The sequence below is a fragment of the Trichechus manatus genome, unplaced genomic scaffold (assembly GCF_000243295.1).
Source record: "Trichechus manatus latirostris isolate Lorelei unplaced genomic scaffold, TriManLat1.0 scaffold00217, whole genome shotgun sequence".
NCBI classification, from domain to species: domain Eukaryota; kingdom Metazoa; phylum Chordata; class Mammalia; order Sirenia; family Trichechidae; genus Trichechus; species Trichechus manatus.
This window is the reverse complement of record NW_004444153.1, coordinates 2,660,006-2,675,569: the sequence shown is the minus strand read 5'-3', so window position 1 is coordinate 2,675,569 and position 15,564 is coordinate 2,660,006.

Genomic DNA, 15,564 nt, shown 5'->3' with positions numbered 1-15,564 from the left:
TATCATTTTCCAAAATGGTTGTATCATTTTGCATTCCCACCAGCAGTGCATAAGGGTTCTGATCTCCCCGCAGCCCCTCCAACATCTGTTATTTCCAGTGTTTTTGATTCGTGCCAGTAATGGCGGGGTGAGATGGTATCTCATTGTGGTTTTAATTTGCATTTCTCTAATGGCTAGTGATCGCGAGCATTTCCTCACCACATGTCCTTTCTTATATATAGAAATCCAAATTTTTTTTGTATGTTGACCTTGTATCCTGTGGTTTGCTAAACTCATTTATTAGTTATAGAAATAGTCTGTGAATTCTTTGGAAATATCTACCTAGACTGTCAAGTCATTTGCAAATAAGGACGCTTTTATTCCCCCTTTTCTAACATGTCTGAATTTTATTTTCTTATCTTGCCTTATTGTGCTGATTAGAACTTCCTACACTATGTTGAGTTAGAGTGACTTGTTACCGGTCTTAAGGGGAAGCCCTCAATCTTTCAACATTAAGTATGATGTTAATTGTAGATTCTTATAGATACTCTTTATCAAGCTGAGGAAATTCCTCTATATTCCTAGTTTTCTGAGAATTATCATGACCATAGCTTTGTTGTATATCTTAGAAATGTGTAGTATGAGTCTCACAATTTTTTTCTTCTTTACAAAATTGTTTTGGCTATTCTATTTTCTTTTCCTTTCCATATAAATTTTATCATCAGATTCTCAAGATCTACAAAATCTTGTTTGGATTTTTTTAGAAATTCCAATAAATTTATACATAATTTGGGGATAATTGACATCTTAAATAAGTTGAGTCTTCTAATTCATGAACATTGTATGTTTCTCCAGTTAGGTCTTTTTTTTTTTTCAGCATGTTTTTTTCAGTTCAAACTATTGCCGATTTTCCTTGATACTTTTCTTTTTAACTAAGTATTATTTATGTGTTTCATTCATTTTCTAAGTAATTGGGAAAGTTTCCACATAGCTTTCCATTATTCATTTGTAGTTCTATTCTGTAGTGGTTAGGGAACATGCTTTGTATAATTTCAATTACTTAATTTTTTTAAGATTTGTTTTATTACCTAAGACATAGTCAATCCTAGTTAATGTTTCATGTTCATTTCCCATGTGTACTTTATTTGCACTTGAGTATAATATTCTTCAGTATAATATGTATTCAATTTTGTTTGATTGGGTTCTATAAGTTTTAATGAGCTCAAGGTGGTTGAACAAACAATAACTACTTAATAAAGTAAAAAAATACAGTGCAAGACTTTGTATCAAATGATAAAGTGTTGTCCTCCCAGTGTTCTTCACAAAACATCAATGCTTCAATTATAATTATTTATTAAGTGTTTACCATGCATCAGAAAGTGTTTGGAGTGCTGGGTTGCAGTAAATCAATCAGGCTAGGTTCTCACTATCATGGCTAATACATTACATGAGACACAATGCAGACAATAACTAGAAAATATAAATAGTAAAATAAATATTAAACGGTGATCTGCTGTAAAGAAAATAAACTAAGGTAATATAATAAGGAATCGCAGTAGTAGTGGGGGTATGGTATATATAACATGGTAGGAAAGGCTTATTTCTTAAGAAAACAGCATAATGAGATTTCAGAAGAACATTTTGAGCAATGAACATAGAAAATGCAAAGGCTAGATATGGAGAATTCAAAATATTAGGTAATTAAAAAAATTTAAAAAATAAATAAGAAGAGTGAGGGGGAGTAATTTTCTAGATGGTAGACAATTGTTATTTTTGGTGATGGGAAAGGCAATACCAAATCTGGATGAAGTCTGCACAACTTGACCAGGGTAGATGACGACACTAAGAAATACACAAAAATATGGGATATTTTGGTATATTTTATAACGTAGACAGTTTTACAAGAACAGCAGTATCAACCAAGGAATATATGTGTGGTTGTACAGGTAGTAAGTATACATATATGTGTATAAGAAGGTATATGTGTGTACATACGTGTGCATGTATAGCTATATCTGTAGGCATAGCTATATACATGTTTGTGCTACATATTTATTCATATGCATAATAATGCACATGGGGCATAGTTAACAGATACTTACTAGACATAACCAAACACCTCACAGGACTGGTTTATTGGGTTTGAAGGCTTAGGAGCCTAGTCTTATGGGACAACTCAGACAATTGACATAACATAGTTCATAAAGTTTATGTTCTACACTCTAGTCTGGTGAGTAGCGTCTGGGGTCTTAAAAGCTTAAAAGCAGCCATCTAAGATACAACTATTGATCTCTACTTGTCTGGAGCAAAACAGAAAGAAGGAAACCAAAGACTCAAAAAAGAAACTATTCTTTAAGACTAATAGCCCATACAAACCACAGCTTTATCTATCCTGAGACCAGAAGAACTAGATGATGCCTGGCTACCACTACCAACCATTCTGACCAGAGACACAATATATGGTCCCAGATAGAATGGGAGAAAAATGTAGAACAAAACTCAAATTGTTTAAAAAGCCCAGACTTACTGTCCTGGTAAAGATGAGAGGAATCCTTGAGACTGTTGCCCTGAGACACCCTTTTAACCTGGAATTGAAACCACTTCCAAAGGTCACCTTTCAATTAAATAACAGATTAGCTCATAAAATAAACAATATCCCTCATGAGTACTATGTTAAAAAAAATAATTATATGAAACAAAACGGTCAACATTTACCCAAAAGAAAAGATGAGAAGGTAAGCAGGGGTAGGGAAGCTAGATTAATGGAAACAGAACAACCAGAATGGAAATAATGAGAATGTTGACACATTGTGGAAAATGTAAACAATGTCACTGAACAACATGTATTGAAATTATTAAAAGGGAATCTAATTTGCTATGTAAACTTTCACCAAAAACATAATATTATTTTTTAAAAATATAGGTAGGAAAGTTGCTTCAAGGATTTTGCTATAGGAAAATAAATTAACAGTTTATTAGAAACAGCAAAATCATGCCAAATGTAGTTAACTAAATGAGTAATATCTGGCACTTTTTATTTTAAAATTATAAAATCAATAATCCTGCAAGAAAGAGAGTAAGATTTTGTTTGGATGTTGATGGTATGTTCTGATAACTCAGCAGCAGCCCCTGTATTGTTGTTTTTCTATAATGCTTATCTCTGGCTACAGAAGAGTCAGAAGATTCTCTACAGCTTCTCTCTCCTCTTTGGTCCTTTCTAAGAAAACCTTGATAATTTTTGATGTGATGGTAGTTGTAATTGTTTATTGTCTTATCTGCAGGAAGTCTTTATTGTTCATCCTTCCCACTATTTAAAACTGTATATTTAAGCTCTTAGGAAAAACAAATATTATGGCTCAGCTTGCACAAACCTAATAAAATTATTTTTTTAATAACTTGGCACTACTGAAATTAAAAGACTGAGCACAAAAAAAGCTCAATGTGTGATATTTTCTTTAACAGAATTTCATTTTAGGTCTAATGATCCGAGTTTTATCATTTATGTTGATCTTAACAGGTGTCGGTAAGAAAATTAAGGCAACACTATGCACACTACATTGAGTGCAACCTGGTTCATTTTTCTGGTTTCCATTTTTTTCAAGTCCTTCCTATTTGTTTGCTTCATCTATCTATTTTTCACTTAGATGTGGAGACATCTGGGAAACTGCTTTGCACACAGAACAGCTAGATTTTAATTTTCAGGAAAGCAGGAGTACAGGAGGAGACAACCATCATAGAACTCTTACCTAAGTCTTGAAACTTTTATTATTCCGTAACCAAAGCTAATTTTCCTGATCCATTGTAAGAGGAGAAGAATTTCTGAGGAATTTTTTTTTTTTTTTCCAGATAATATGTTTTAGAGCAACTGAACTGGTTAGTTGTAAGAAAGAGATAAATACAAAAAAATTACATAGGTACGATCAAACAATCATGGATGTCTTACTCTGCAAACCTCATTTTCATACAATTACAATTATACTCAGAATTCATCCAGTTTTGAATGCACTTAATAAACAGAAGAAAAATATAAAGGTTAATGTTTCCATTAAAGAGATGAGAAAATGTTGCTCTGACTAGCTTATTTTAAATGTATAACTTTGGACTTGCATTAAATGATTCCATTTCAGTTACTTAACAGAGTATAACAAAAAACAAAACAAAACAAAAAAGCAACCAACAAAGATCATCCAAAACTACATATATAAGTTATCCAAAACTACATTAATAAAATACACTATAATGTAAAATTATATGGCTGCACTGTGTAACAGTGTCATGAGTATGTTACTTTTAAAGCTACTTTATTTTTTACTTTTATTGGCTAAAAAGATGGTTAATTTTGAAATATGATCTATTTCATTGTGTTTATTACTAATTATTCCTTAAAATAAGATTTTTTTCCACATTGAGAACAAGACAGAAAATATTTCATATTGCACCTAACTTGGAATTCCAGATTTTCAGCAGCAGCTTTAAGACTCACAGATACAGTGGTTAGCAAAATAGGTAAGATTCGTCCAATCATGGAGCATATAGTCTACTGGCTAAAATTATGTTAAACAAGGTTTCATTACAAAGGTATCATGACAACGATTATGAAGGGGAAAACAGGGAATCCATTGGAAGAATTGGAGGACCTTGGTTTGGATTGAGGAGATGTTCTGAAAGACCACTTTGCGAAAATTACATTTATCCTTCAGAGTGGACTTTAAGTAGATTTTAACCTTCCTCAAAGGCAAAGCAAGTAGCGGGTTGGTCAAGAATATTCCAGGCAGAGAAAACAGCAACTGGGGGGTGCCTGAGTCAGAAAAGTGCTTGATGCATTTGGAGTACTGAGAACAGACCAGATGTCTAGAGAGTTTTGAATGAGGAAATGATTTGGAAAAACAAAGCTGTAGAAGTGGCCAGGGGCCAGATGATGCCAGCACTTAGAGACAACATTAATGTTTTGACAGGATTTGGTGTTGGTTTCTTTCTATGTAAACAATTGACAGGAGAGCCCTCGGATTTGCACTAACATATCTGGCCTGAGGCATAGTGGTTAAGAGCTCAGCTGCTAACCAAAAAGTCTGCAATTCGAATCCACCAGCTGCTCCTTGGAAACCCTATAGAGCAGTTGTACGCTGTCCTATAGAGTCACTATGAGCTGGAATAGACTCGAAGGCAACGGGTTTGGTTTTTGGTTTGTTTGGATCTGGCTTGAACAGAAACCTAAATAGATGGTTGTTGTTGATCTTAGTGACCATCAAGTCGATTTGACTCATGGTGACCCCATGTGTGCAGAGTAGAACTGCTCCATAGGGTTTTCAAAGCTGTGATCTTTCAGAAGGAGATTGTCAGACCTGTCTTCTGAGATGCCTCTGGGTGGGTTCAAACTGCCAATCTTTTGGCTAATAGTCTAATGCTTAACTGTTTGCATGTCATTAATGCGAAAAGAAGTAACTCCAGCATGGGGAAGAGCAAGGATTTATTTTTCTGCATATTATGTTTGAGATGTTGGGAGAAGGAGGTAAAAAAAGGCAGGCAAGGTAAACTGATTCTGAACTCAGATGACTCTGAATATAATTTTTATCATATATAAATGATACTTAAAGCCATGGAAATGACTGAGGAGGTTTAGGGCAATAGTGTTGGGTAACTAGAATTGAGAACTGAGATCATAATATTTAGAGGTGGGGTTGAAATGGAAAAGCCTTCGAAGGAAATTGAAAAGGGGCAGTGAAAGGGATGGAAGAAAAACTGAAGGATATAATGTAATGAAACTCAAATAAAGTGTTTCCTGAATTTTTCCCTTTTTTCTCCTTCTCTCAGATGCCATAGTGATGACCTAATTTCACTTAGAAAATAGGCATTCTCAGTGCCTTGCAGCTCAGTCCAGATGCTGCTTTCTTATCTGTTAGGATCTGTCCTTATTAGATGTCTTTAGAGACCTAGCAGGAGGTCCTGGGACCTGGAGGTAGACAGTAGGAGCCTTGGCAAAAACAGGGCCCTCTGCCAAACATGGCAAGACTTCCACCCACCTTCTTACTTCTCAGACTGTTGCACCTACTCTCAACCACCCTCCAGCCAAAAGCAGTCACTTAATCTGACCTAGATGAGCATCAAAACACTCAGGCAGAACTATCATGGGGAGCTGAGACAGGCTGAATTTTACTTGTTCCTCAATGGAGCTCAGTGTTTTCATCATTATATCAAAGTCTGCACCAAAAAGACAGGCAGGATCTCAGTCAAATGCATCCACTTCTATATAGCTTATTGTCCCCACTAATGTCAAACATAATTGTTTTATGAGAGAAACTGTCATAATAGACTGAATTGTTCCACCCCCTCCCCACTTCTACTCCATTCCTCTCCATTCCATTCTCTACATAGGATCCAGAGTTGTCTTTATAAAATATAAATGAGACCATATAAATGAGACCATATAAATCCCTTACTAATAACCTATCAGTGGCTTCTTTTCATACTTCTTGCCTTGGTCTATGATACACAGACTCCTCTATATCTCCCCAACCACATTTCATACCATGTTTCATTTTTGTCTTTGTACAGGGTCACACTGGCCTTTTGTAAGTCCTAGAACATACCAAACTCCCACTGTCATGGATTGAATTGTGTGCCCCCAAAATATGTGTATCAACTTGAGTAGGTCATGATTCCCAGTATTGTGTGATTTCCACCATTTTGTCATCTGATGTGATTTTTCTATGTGTTCTAAATCCTATCACCAAGATGTTAATGAGATGGATTAGCAGCAGTTACGTTAATGAGATCTACAAGATTAGATTTTGTCTTAAGTCAACTGCTTTTGAGATATAAAAGGGAGAAGTGAGCAGAGAGACAGGGGGACCTCATACCATCAGGAAAGCAGCACCAGGAGCAGAGTGAGTCCTTTGGTCCTAGGGTCCCTGCGCTGAGATGCTCCCAGACCAAGGAAAGACTGATGACCTTCCTCTAGAACCAACAGAGAAAGCCTTCCCCTGACACTCTGAATTTGGACTTTCAGCCTACTAGATTGTGAGAAAATAAATTTCTCTTTGTTAAAGCTATCCAATTGTGGTGTTTCTGTTACAGTAGCGCTAGATGACTAAGACACCCACCTTGTAGCCTATGAGCATAATGTTCCCTGAAACAAATTTCCCACTGTTCTTTTCTGATAAGTTCTTTCTTATCTTTAGTTTCCTTCTAAATGTCAGTTTCACAAAGAGGTCTTTACAGACAACCCATTAATCTCTATAGCAGTACCATCTTTACTTTTTCCATTTAATAGTTGAACCTTTTATTGCCTATTTTCCTCACTGAAATGCTGGTCCTGTAAGGATGAGAACCCTGTCGACATTTTCATAATGTATCCTAAAGAGATAGAGTAGTCATGGGTTAGAGTAGATGCTCAAAAAAATATTTTCCAATGAATGAATAAACTAAAGATCAAAAATGTTACGTCATTCACTGGCATATATGATTCACAATTACAAACTAAGCACACATATTAATTAAAAAGATCTTATTAACTATATTATTAGTAGTTAAGCCTATAAAAAAAATCATGGCCAATTTTTGCAATATCACTGCAATTTATATCCTACAATGTTAAGTAGTTTTTACATCATAAAACATGTTTTGAATGATGGTTGTTTGTTCATCAAAAACAATCAACTTATTCAGGATACTTTCTCTTTTTCTAATTCATTTTTTGTTCTTGGCTGGTCAAGTCTACCAAATATTTAAGCCAATCTTTATTAATAAAAACAAATTTTTAATTTTGGTTTTGACTTATTTAATACATTTCTAAAAAATGTGGTATGGATGATGTGGATTCTAATCCAAGTTCTGGTATTAACTATCAATACAGTATTTTTCTAGCTATTTAGAATTAGTATAAAATGAATGACTTGTACATCAACCCTATTATTCTGAAAAAAATTTTTCTTCTGGACAAGCCAAGATGAAATAACAAAAAAAAAAAAAAAAAAAGGGAGAGAGAACAGAATTTATCTTCTTATTGAAAAAACCACAAAACCAGGCAAAATATTTGACACAATAATTTTCAAGATACTGGACATCAAGCCATGGAAGACAGTGACCCCTGAGAGAGGAGAAAAAGTGATTTAAGACGTACAATTTCTCTTGCCTACTGCCTGAAAAGGGGCACTGGTGGCTCAGTAGAATTATCACCTTCCATGCGGGTTACAGACCTGGGTTTGATTCCCAGCTAATGCAGTTCAAGCGCAGCCACCATTCATCCGTCAGGGGAGGTTTCAGTGGAGCTTCCAGACTAAGACTAGGAAGAAAGGCCTGGCAATCTACTTTCAAAAAAAAAATCAGCCAAGGAAAACCCTATGAATTGCACAGGTATAATTTTGTTGTGCATGAGTTTGCCATGGTTTGGGAGACGAAAGGATGGCAGCTAGCAACAACAACACAAACTGCCCTGAAAGAGTGTCCAAGCCATAGTATAAGAAGGGGAAACCCAGGAAGAGCCCAGAGGTCCTCATTTGTTTATTCAACAATATGATGAATGCCTATAATATTTAGAGGCAAATAAGCAGTGAGCAAGTTTTCTATTCTTGCCTCTTGAGAGATTAGATAAGAGGAAGCAGCCAACTGCAGTACAGTGACATTCCCAATAATATGGTAATAGCAGAAATCACACCATCTGGTTGCTCAGGTTTGGTTTGGTTGAAATCTTGTCATTTTAATTTAGTCTATAATCTATTGTTTAAACTCATCTTCTACCTAAATTCCTTAAAATGTCTAACTGTATCACTCAACTTACTTATTTTCCCATTAGCTTTGCACATTGTAGGTCCTCAACAATTTATTTGGAATTATTATATATTCATATAAAAAGATAGATTTCAAAAATCAAACCAAACCCATGGCCGTCAGGTTGATTCCGACTCAAGGTGACCTTATAGGACTGACTGGAACTGCCGAATAGGATTTCCAAGGAGCAGCTAGTGGATTCAAACTGCTGACCTTTTGTTTAGCAGCCAAGCTCTTAACCGCTGTGTCACCAGGGCTCGAAAGATAGATTAGTAGGTTTTAATATAGCTTTGTATATGTTTATGAGTAATATTATTATTGTTATCATTTTGAAGAAATAAATATAGCAAAATCTGAATAGAAACCTTCTAGGAAACCAATTTCTGATGGAAAATAAATTTTTTGTGTATGTGTGCTCAAAGTTGAATTGATAATTAATAAATGAGTATGAAACAAAAACTATAAAGAGAAGTAACCAAAAAACTATAAAGAAAAGTAAAATATAACTGTTGCTGTCATACTTTTTAATGTTTTATGTATTAAAAACTTTAGAAGATAGAATAATTTGTAAAAGAAAAAAGTTTTTTACATGTTAAAAGTCATGGAGATAGATGTGATAATATCACTTCTGACATTTTTATTAAAGTTAGCAAATCAGAAAATTTCATCTTCATTCTGTCATAACCACTGGTCTAATAAAGTACTTCCTTGATTAATGTATCCATGCCATTTTTATTAGGTGTCTCAAGATTTACTTTAGCTTGTGCTCCATGAATGGACAAATTTATTTGAAGCAAACACTAAATAAGAGTTTGGAAGTTTGTCTTTCAAAAATGTAATTATAACACACAATACCTAAAAAGTAGTATATTTTAGTTTATCTGAAAGATTTCATTTATGATTTGTATGCCTTTCATTCTTCCAAGAACACTCCCTATAAAGCAAACAAGTTACTGTCCAAAAATTATATACAATGTTGAATCCTGTTAATAATTATGTATATATGTATATATATATACACACCCATATATATACATATATTTCACTCTCATATCAGTAACTTAGCTCATTCTTACTCATTATATCAGTGTATTTTCAAAAAGGTTTCTTGGGTTTTGAAATACCGTCAGCATTTATATAGAACAAAATATCTTGGAACAGAAATTAACAGTAATTTAAAAATGTTTAAATAATATATGGAGCATAGCTATACGATATGAATGCCGAATATGACAACTGGAATGCATTCATGTAGTCATTAAAGCATATGAAACATACATTTATGTTCTCTAGAATTCTGCTGTCATTTTATCAAGTTTGGAATTGAAAGAATGAAAATAAGTTTTTATGAAGAATTCACTTGATGATTCATGCATAAAGAAAGTGAAGTTGGCCGATTTTCAAAGCAGGATATAAATCTTGTTTCTATTATGTTAATTGTGCTAAGGTATAGTACACAAGTTGCTGTTGTAAAAAATACATTGTCATTCTTGTTATTGGTATTGTTTTCTTCCCCTTGTGTTTTGAATGCCTTGAAGATTGCAACCATAATCAAAGCAGGTACACTTATTGTTCACTATAGAAAAGAAATAAAATCCATTGCTCTGCAATTCTAAACACTTTCCATTAAAGAAATTGCCAGTTACACCAAATGGAGGCCATATCACATGCATCTACATTCAGCAATCTACTTTTATTAAGCTATCCTAGGATATTTCCTAGCTGTGAGAGATAGAAACCATAGATTCCAAAAGGCAGAGGGATGATATATTTAAAGTGCAGAAGAGTAGAGAAATGTTCAGATTACCTCACATATAGAGGGTATATGACACCAATTTATGGGGGAATTAGACAACAGATTTTAACATCTCTGCATTTACAAAGCCAGGCCTCAGACAGGATAGGATTTTAATACAGGAAACAATAGTAGATAATACCCTGGGTCCAGCTCCAGTGATTGCCAATCTCGTGACTCAGCTTCTCTCTCTCTTCAAAAGCCTCTCTCTGTCTCCATCAGCTCCCACAACCATTATGGCCTGCTACTCTCTCTGTTTGCCTACATTTAGATGAGCTGAAAGAAAATCCACTGAGTCTACTAATCAGTATGAAATTGAAGCATGCCATGGGCGGATACACCACATTATGAGCCCCACTCTAGCCAATTATTGTGTAAAAGTTCTGCTCTGTGACATATGTTCTTGGCCTACTAATTATACAGATATTCTTCCTTTAATAGCCCTTATGGACATTTAACCTAGATCTAGATTCCATGAAATTAATGTATATTAGCTTCCTACTCCATTTCATCTATCTGGTAATGACTTGAATTTGTCCACCTGAGGTGTTTTCTACTTTTAAGTTATCTGAAGAGACTCTTTAATAAATTATGCTTTTTGGCCATATGTGGTAATTGTGCCAAAGGTCATACCTAGAAGGAAGTCATGACATTCTTTATTTTGAATTCTATATAGAAATTAAGGAGTCTGGGTAGCATAAAACAAATAAAAAACACACACACAACAAAACCTCTTGCCTTGAGTCCAGCCCGATCCATAGCGACCTTACAAGACAGGGTAGAACTGCCCCATAGGGTTTCCGAGAAGCAGCTAGTGGATTTGAACTGCTGATCTTTTGGTTAGCAGCCAAGCTCTTAACCACTGCACTACCAGGGCTTCCTGAGCAGCATAAGTGGTTTGCAATCATTTGCTAACCTAAAGGTTGACAGTTTGAACTCACCCAGCGGCTCCATGGATGAAAAGCCTGGCCCACTACTTTTGTATAGATTACAGCGAATAAAACCCTATGGAGCAGTCCTACTATGTAACACTTAGGGTAGCCATGAATCAGGATCTACACGACGTCAACGGGTTTTTGTTTTGTTTTTAATACAGAAATTACAAAAACTATAATTGTAATTTAAAGTTGCAACTTATATGCTTTTTTAAAAATTATTCTTATTAGGCACCTAAGAAGCACTTGAGCCCTGGTGGTGTAGTGGTTAAGAGCTCGGCTGCTAACCAAAAGGTCAGCAGTTCAAAACCACCAGCTGCTCCTTGGAGAGCCTGTGGGGCAGTTTTACTCTGTCCTGTAGGGTCTCTATGAGTTGGAACCTACTCGACAGCACCTAACAACAATAACAAGAAGAACTTTATATTAGCATGCTAGATTATGATTACTTTTACTTATTAAGAATGTGTGTATATGTATATATGTATATATATTTATGTGTGTGTGTAAAATAACACATAGGACTAAATATTGAACTTGACAACTTACATTTCAAAACTCTGAAGAGGAATGAGGACTTCTTTCTGTCATGTACTGCACTGCAGCACACATTTAGTACTCAGTAAATCACAAAATAATAATAATAATAAATGTGTGTAATAAAAGTGGTCACAGAGGGAAGATTGGTGGCAGGAGAATCTAGTGCAGTAATAATAATTGATGTAATCTAGTCTCTGAATGAACATGTAATTTTCCAACTCTTTTGCCCCAGGAGCCTCCTAAAATTATTCAGGTGAAATCTGATTCACAAAACTTAAAGGTATGTAAATGCAAGAATTTATAGACTAAGTTTGATGTAAGTAATGGGTCAGTGCACTTCTGGGAGAAAAACATAAAAGAACAGTAAGATTGGGAGGTATTATTTATCGTTTATTTGGGCATTAATTACATCTAAATCAGGTGCCTAATGCAGACTAAGGATGAGAGTCGCCAGCCTTTCAGGGGCACCACTCTCCCAGAGAGAGGAACTCCTGAGAGTCCACTTCAGGCAGAGTGATAATAAGATTAAAAAGCTCCCTAAAAACATGAACTTTTTCAGCTCTTGTTCTGTACATTTGTATAACAACCCTGGATGAGGCATTCTTCCCATTACTCATCGCCCTTCATCTTCCAAGCTTAGTGGACTTCTAGATATCTGCACACATACGTGCACATACACAACCAAGACATCATCCGAGTTCAAATTAATATTCTACAATCAAGGTGACTAAATATCAACCTGAACATTTTCTAAACAAAATGTTGCTGTTATGTTCTTAGGTGCCATTGAGTCGATTGCTACTCATAGTGACCCCATGTACAACAGACCAAAACACTGCCCAGTCTTGTGTCATCCTCATAATCACTGCTTTGCTTCAGCCCACTGTTGCAGCCACTGCGTCAGTCCATCCTATTAAGGGTCTTCCTCTTTTCCGCTGACCCTCTAACTTACCAAGCATGATGTCCTTCCCCAGGGACTGGTCCCTTCTCATAACTAGTTCAAAGTACTTAAGGTGAAGTCTCTCCATTCTTGGTTCTAAGGAGCATTCTGGCTATACTTCTTCCAAGACAGATTTGTTCATTCCTCTGGTAGTCCACGGCATATTCATATTCTTCGCCGACACAGTAATTCAAAGGCATCATTTCTTCTTAGGTCTTCCTTATTCATTGTCCAGCTTTCACATGCATATGAGACAATTAAAAATATCATGACTTGGGTAAGGCGCACCTTAGTCCTCAAAGTGATGTCTTTGTTTTTTTACACTTTAAAGAGGTTTTTTACAGCAGATTTGCCCAATGCACTGTGTTGTCTGATTTCTTCACTGCTATTTTATCTGGCATTGATTGTACATCCAAGTAAAATGAAATCCTTGAACATTTCAATCTTTTCTTCGTTTAGCATAACGTTACTTATTGGTTCAATTGTGAGGATTTTTGTTTTCTTTACGTTGAGGTGCAATCCATAGTGAAGGCTGTGGTATTTGATCTTCATCAGTAAGTGCTTCAAGTCCTCTTCACTTTCAGCAAGCAAGGTTATGTCATTTGCATATTGAAGGTTGTTAATGAATCTTCCTCCAATCCCAATGACACATTTTTATTCATGTATTTGCTCAGCATACAGAATGAATAAGTATGGTGAAAGGATACAACCCTGACACACACCTTCTTGACTTTAAACCACACAGTATCTCCTTGTTCTGTTCTAAAGATGGCCTATTGCTCTATGTACAGGTTCCTCATGAGCACAATTACATGTTCTGGAATTCACATTCTTTGCAAGGTTATCCATAATTTATTATGATCCACACAGTTGAATGCTTTTGCAAAGTCAATAAAACACAGGTAAACATTTTTCTGGTATTCTCTGCTTTGAGTCATAGTTCATCTGACATTAGCAATGATATTCCTGGTACCACACGTCCTCTTCTGAATTCGGCCTGAACTTCTGGCAGTTCCCTGTCAATGTACTGCTGCAACTGCTTTTGAATGATCTTCAGCAAAATTTTACTTGAGTGTGATATTAACAGTATTGTCAGATAATCTCCACATTATTTTGTATCACTTTTCTTTGGAATGGGCACAAGTATAGATCTCTGCCAGTCAGTTGGCCAGGAAGCTGTCTTCCAAATTTCTTGACATACACAAGTGAGCAACTCCAGTGCTGCATCTTTTTTGTTGAAACATCACAATTGGTATTCTGTCACTTCCTGGAGCCTTGATTTTTGCCAGTTCCCTTCAGTGCAGCTTGGACCTTTTCCTTCAGTACCATCAGTTCTTGATCATATGCTACCTCCTGAAATGGTTGAATGTCAAACAATTCTATTTGGTATAGTGACTGTGAATTTCTTCCATCTCCTTTTGATACTTCCTGTGTCATTTAATATTTTGTCCATAGAATCCTTCAATATTGCAACCCGAGGCTTTTATTTTTTCCTCAGTTCTTTCAGCTTGAGAAATGCTGTGCATGTTCTTCCCTTTTGGTTTTCTAACTCCAGGTGTTCACACATTTCATTATATTACTTTACTCTGTCTTCTCCAGCTGCCCTTTGAAATCTTCTGTTCAGCTCTGTTACTTCATCATTTCTTCCGTTCACTTTAACTACTCTACATTCAAGAGCAAGTTTCAGAGTTTCTTCTGACATTCATTTTGCTCGTTTCTTTCTTTTTAATCACCTTGCTTTCTTCATACATGTTGTTCTTGTTGTTATGCCACAATATGTCAGCCCTTTGGTCACTGGTGTTCACAGCGTTAAATCTATTCTTGAGATAGTCTCTAAATGCAGGTGGGATGTACTGAGGTGTTATTTTGGCTCTCATGGACTTGCTGTAATTTTCTTCAGCTTCGATTTGAACTTGTATATGAGCAATTGATGGTTTGTTCCACAGTTAGCCCCTGGCCTTGTTCTGACTGATGGTATTGAGCTTTTCCATTTTCTTTTTCTTCAGATGTAGTAGATCTGATTCCCGTGTATTCCATCCAGTGAGTTCCACATGTATAGTTACCCTTTATGTCACTGAAAAAAAGGTATTTGTCTTTTTTATCTGTCGTTGGTCTTGAAAAATTCTATCATGCAATCTTCAGTATCGTTTCTATCACCAAGGCTATATTTTCCAACTACTGTTCCTTCTTCTTTTTTTGCAACTTTTGCATTCCACTCACCAGTCATTATCAATGCATCTTATTGCATGATTGACCAATTTCAGAATGCAGAAGTTGTTAAAAATCTTTAATATCCTTATATTTGTTATTAGTGGTTGGTGCTTAAATTTGAATAATAATTGTATTAATTGGTCTTCCTTGTAGGCATGTGGATTTTATCCTATCACTGACAGAGTTGTACTTCAGAATAGATCTTGAAATGATGATGAAAACAATGACATTGCTCTTCAATTTGTCATTCCTGGCATAGTAGACCGTATGATTGTCTGATTCAAAATGGCCAATACCAGTTCATTTCAGATTACTATTGTCTAGGATATCAATGTTAATGTGTTTCATTTCATTTTTGACAATTTCCAATTTTCCTAGATTCATACTTCTTACATTCCACA